The sequence below is a fragment of the Python bivittatus genome, unplaced genomic scaffold, assembly GCF_059951505.1.
Source record: "Python bivittatus isolate LINGU-HERP-01145 unplaced genomic scaffold, Pbiv_v1 ctg000590_np1212, whole genome shotgun sequence".
NCBI lineage: Eukaryota > Metazoa > Chordata > Lepidosauria > Squamata > Pythonidae > Python > Python bivittatus.
Window position 1 is genome coordinate 15712398 of NW_028277086.1, and position 6000 is coordinate 15718397.

The following is a 6000-nucleotide window of genomic DNA, read 5'->3' on the forward strand; positions in this document are numbered from 1 at the left end:
CACATGGATGTTTTAGACATCCCAAGGGCCTTAGGAAAGATCATCACTGGGGAAAATTTCATGTGGTGTCTCCCCAGTTGACCCATGGAGAAACATGCAGGCCTTTTTCTATATAGCTTTGGAGCTCCAACATTTAGAAGAAGAAAAGGGGAGGAATACCACGGACAGAATAGGAACCCTCCCAACTTTTTCTTTTTTAAATTCTGACCCATGAAAATAATTTAGGCAAGCTGTTTGGTTTGGATTTCTTCTCCCCTTAAAACCAGCATCCACCCTCATTTTCCTCCTGCTGATCTGTTGTTCAACAGATGTTGAAACACACTGGGAGAACAGGATTGCCCTGTCATCTTGTCATGTAAGTTATATATAACTACAGCCCGTACTGTGCACAATTTTATCAAGAGCATGTGGATCCTATCCATCTTCTGTGGGGTTCACCAAAATATATGGTTGCAGAATTATCTCATTTTCTCTGTCAGGGAGGCTAAATTGAAAGAATATTACTATTTTAAGGCAGTTTACAAACCGCTTCCCACCAGGAGTAAATACTATCTGTTCAATACTTCTCAATGAAATTTGTATATTATAGTATAGCTTGTACATGGGGATTGCAACTTATCAAAATATCATGCACATTACAGCTTGTTTTGAGAGCCCGTTTGGTTGAAGCACCAGTCTAGAAACTGGGAGATTGTGAGTTCTAGCCCAGTCTTAGGCACGAAGCCAGTTGGGTGACCTTGGGCCAGTCCCTCTCTCTCAGCCCTAAGAAGCAGGCAATGGCAAACCACTTCTAAATCTTGCCAAGAAAACTGCAGAGACTTGTCCAGGCAGTCACCAGGAGTCAACACCCCTCGCCCCAAAAGCTTGTTTTAAAGAGTGGCTTGTGACTTCAAAGATTCTGTATGCCAACCATTCTTATTTCATCTTCCTTCCCCTCCATTCACTCACAATTCTTCCTTTAATGTCTTTAACTATAGGAGTCATTAATGGGAAGCAAACATCTAAACATTAGAAAGTAGGAGTAAGGAAACGCTGCTTTAGTTATTTGCTTTTAATTTTCTTAAAACGTCTTCAGAACACTTTCCGTATTAATTTTGTTTCATTTCCCACCTAGTTGTCTTCCAAATGAAATGTCTATCTAGAGTTCCTTAAAATCAATGCAATCCATTCCCACAACATTTATTTTTCTTCTGCTTCAAAGTAAAAAGGGGAACAATATCTACTTTCATTCAGTCTTTTTTCTATAGAGACCATAATAACCTTCTCTATTTATCATCTTTGATTAAATGGGCAGAATCCAGAGATTTAAGAAGGTGCATCTTTTAAAATGAGCAGCTGTTTTGTAATCATAACCAGCCACTGTTGCGGGTCTGGCTCCTCTGAATTCTGTGTAACTTCCTTTATGAAAGAACTACTGGATATTGCTGGTAAAAACTAAACAGTGTGCAATATTTAGAGATCTGTCTTTCAATTACCTACATTGAGTTTCAGTGTGTTTAAAAAGAAGTTTTAGTTGTGTTCTTTCTTCCCTAGGATATTTTTGAAAATTATTCTGAAATTTTTCAGCTCACTTTATTGCTGGAGATAGTAGATAGTATCACTGGTGATGTTACTTTCCATTGTCCTCAGCCACTCTAGCTGACCTTGATTTCCAATCTAGAAAGTCCAGTGGACCTTTTTGCGTTCTCTTTTAGATTTGAGTGGGGTGGGAGAAACCAGGGGAGCAGCACACCATCCGAGATATGCTTGTATTTATTTATTTATTTGTCATATTTATATAGCCACCCATCTTACGGATTTGGGACTCTGGGCAGCATACAATAAAAAAGCAATCATAAAAAATTGCAGTTAAAAAACTCAGCAATTAAATCACCAATAATGGAATAGTAGAGAGAGTTATTGTTATGGGCAATGAAGCCATCTCACTAATTCACCATCTCCTTGAGATTCCCAAGCGTGTTGGCACAATCATGGTTTAAGGGACTTCCTGAAGGATATCAGGGATGGGGCCAGTCTCACCTCGGGGGGAAGGGGGGAATGATGTTCTACAGAACAGGTGTCACAGCAGAAAAGGCCCATTTCCTGGGTCCCGGCAGATGTAACTCCTTAGCAGACAGGACGGGACGGGACCCACAGCATACTTCTTCTGTCGGACATAATGGGGCAGGCAGATGTAATCAGGTGGAGGTGGTCCCTCAAGTAACCTGGCCCCATGCCATGAAGGGCTTTAAAGATCAAAACCAGCACCTGGAAGCAAACTGGCAACCAATGCAGCTTGCGGAGCACAGGTGTAGGTGTGCTCTTCTAGAGGCACATGGAACTGCCTGAGCTGCCACATTTTGTACCAGCTGAAGCTTCTGCATACTCTTCAAGGGTAGCCCCATGTAGAATGCACTGCAGTAATCTATCCAGGAGGTGGCCAGGGCATGAGTGACTTATACAATGAAAGACGAGGCATTCCCCTATATTCACATACTGTAATCCCCCGCCCCAACCCAGCTGCCTTGTAACTAAGGTAAATGCAAGAACCTTGCATCCCACATGGGAAAATCACACCAGCTAAAAAGAAAAGAAAAAAAATCAGGCCAGTGTTTTGCCATTGAACTGGATAAGAATCCTTTAAAAAACTGTAGAAGTTTTATATATATACTGTAAATACATGCACGCACACACACACACACACACACACTGCATTATTGAAACATCACTTTGTGTGTTTTTTGCCTGTAGTAAGCTTTAAAGCCATAGAAAAACCTAGACCATGACGCAGTGGTCAGTTCACCTCCCCCTTAACATAAAATGTGTACAATCAAGCATGTAGATGTGGGTTCTCTTGTGTATTTTTATTATGTCACAAGAACATTGAGATTAACTCTCTTTTGTTAAAACTCAGTGTCTGGAGAGCTTGTCATCATTGTAAAAAAATAGCTTTTTAGGTGGCTGAAGGCTTAGTCTAAATTATATTAAAGAACCTTCTGATTTCAGAAATCATTCTTTCTTTGTCAATACTGTAATCTACTTTGCAGAGTTGTTCTGAAGATAAAATGTTACTAAAACAAGGAATGCTCTTTAGAGCTTTTGAAGAAAAGGTGGGATAGGAAATAACTAACTGGGCAAAGACGAAGGACCCTAGAGACGTGGCGTGACATATCTGACCAAAGGCCTCTAGGTCAATGATGTCATGACATCAATGATGCCACTTGTCTATGTGCCCATGCACCCAAGTCAGCTACCTGCTTTTCTAGTTAACATCTCAGTGCCCTAAATTAACTCCCTTTAAGTTAGCTGTCTAAATGACGTATCTGGGTTACTGTGCTTTCCTGACATTATATTTATTCTTTGCTCCCAACCCCAATGTCACTATTAAGCATTTCCTGCATATTCCACCATGGCTGGGCAGAGGCTAGAGCTGGTTAAGAAATAAACTTCTATGCATATATTTATAATATAGTGTATATCATTTTATTCCTAACTTTTGAATTGATCTATCGATTTGGTAGGCAGGGGGAGGAAAGTTTCATTCTTGATCAGGAATTTGAATCTGAGCTTTCCTGGTCACCTGTAATTGCTGCACTGTGGAGCAAAGTATGCCTTAACTCAACTAGAGTCCCAGGTCACATGAATCCCCAGAACCCCTGCAAAGGTTTCCATGAAATTATAATTTTAATATGACAAAAGGATAACATTTATTTTATAAATTTATCTATCTATCTATCTATCTATCTATCTATCTATCTATCTATCTATCTATCTATCTATCTATCTAAAGCAGGAGTACTTAGATCAGCAGGATTTAACTTATAACTTGTAACACTTTTATTAAATAAAGATTGAATCAAATTGAATTCTTCTTCTGTTCCTATCTACTTTTTCTAGTGTGTCCTCAGTATGCCGTTCAAAAGGTAAATGTGATCCTTGTCCAGAAAGATGTTTTATATCCCCTGCTCCCAACTCCAGCCTCTGGTTAGATTTCTCAATTTGTTCCTGTTATCAAAGGTGCAGAAAGGATCCCACTTGCCCTCCAGCAAATGAGAAGGCAGTTTTCCTTTTTCTCTCCTCCTAAATTTTGTTATTGTTAACCTTAAGAAAGACCTTTGGATTTTTTTTTTAATGTCAGATGAAGTCTCCTGTTTAGCTCTCAGCACAAACAGCTGAAGAATAAATGAACAGTTCCACTGGATGGTTAGGGATCTACTGAAACCTGAGATAGCTGGTGTTTTGAGTGACCTTGGTTTCCTTTGATTTCCCTGAAGAATAGGAGATCCTGATGTGAACAACCACATTTCACAGCAGCCTTTGTTGTAAAATGAAATTCCTACACTCCCCTCAGGAATAAGACATGCCTTTCACACACTGCAGTCACAATGTCACTGGGAAGTGTCTGATTCACATCCAAGTGCTATTAAAGGATTGACATCTTAATGGAGAGATTGATACCATGACAGTCTGGTCACGTCCTTCCTGGGACATCTTAACAACTCTCCTCTGAGCTGCTGACTCAATGTCAGTGGAGGTTGCAAAGATAAGAAGCATCACCATTAACACCCATCCTCTGCCCCCCTCTGAATGCTGAAACACTGCAAAGATGGCAAACTATATTAGGAGCTTTTCAAAAAGTGGTGCAGTGTGACTTCTGCTGCCCAGTCTACAAATGCCACTTTGGTCTAGAAAGCCAATAAACATATAGTGGATTTAAATGAGACTGGAATTTATGTTGTATTTTTTTTAAAAAAAGCTGAGGCACATCTTCTTTTCATTTTTAGCTATTAAAATGAGTATCGTAAAAATGTTTTCCTCAAAAAATAATTAAATCAGTTAAATTTTGAGCTAGTGATTGATCTGATGTAATATTGCTTCAGCATAACTGTAGCAATTGGATTTGGATTTTGTTTTGCTTTTTTTCTTTTTTCCTTTTTCCTCCTCCTCCTCCTCCTCCTCCTCCTCCTCCTCCTCCTCCGTCGTCGTCGTCATCATCATCATCATCATCATCATCATCATCATCATCATCATCATCATCACAATGGTTAGATTTTCTCCAGGATGATCTATTCCCAGGTAGGTCCTTCAGGTCTTTCATTGGTGTGTATGCCACTGGCTGTACTTCCTGAATGGTTAGTGCCCCACTTTTGTCAAACCCCTTGAATTACAGCTGAAAGCCCTGACTTCGCTCCCATCTGGGTGTGTTTCCTTTCAACTTCAATGTGGTGGTGTACAGAGGCCAAATGCCAAAACAGTTATCCTTGTTTCAATATTTCTGCTCCTGACTGTAGTTCCTTTACTGCTGATAGACGATCTTAAAAGTCAAAAGCTATCCACCACGTCAATATCTTCATTGTTAATTCTATGGCAGGTTACTGTTTTTGACGTCATTACCTGGGTCTACTTTATATTTAATCCTCGTCCCATTTTTTTTTCTGGTGCGTCTTGACTTTCATTACTAGACCTTGCAGATCATTTGTATTTTCAGTTACCAGTTATCAGAGTAGCACAGGTAATTGATGATTTTTCCTCCAATTTTAAAATCATGCTCATCTTCTTCCAACCCAGCTTCCCTCAATATATATTCAGCATATAGGTTAAATAAATAAGGGGAGAATATACAGCCTTCTCTCACTCCTTTGCTGAACTACAGCCAGTCTGTTTCACCATGTTTCATCCAGACTGTGATTTCCTGACCTATGTACAGATTTCACCTGAAGACAATGAGAAGTTCTGGAATTCCCATTTTCCTAAGCACATTCCACAGATTGACATAGTTGAGACAATCAAAGGCTTTTATATAATCAATGAATCACAAATTGACTTCTTTTTGATATTCTTTGGCTTTCCAAATTATCCAGCATTCATCAGCTATGATGGCTCTTGCTCCTTGGTCTTTTCTAAAGGCAGATTGACCATCTGGCATTTCCATGAAGGGCTCTAATGTGTGTTATGTGATCCTTACCATTTGTTTCCTAGCATGTGAAATTATGGATATTAACTCTCCCTTTTTTGGTATTG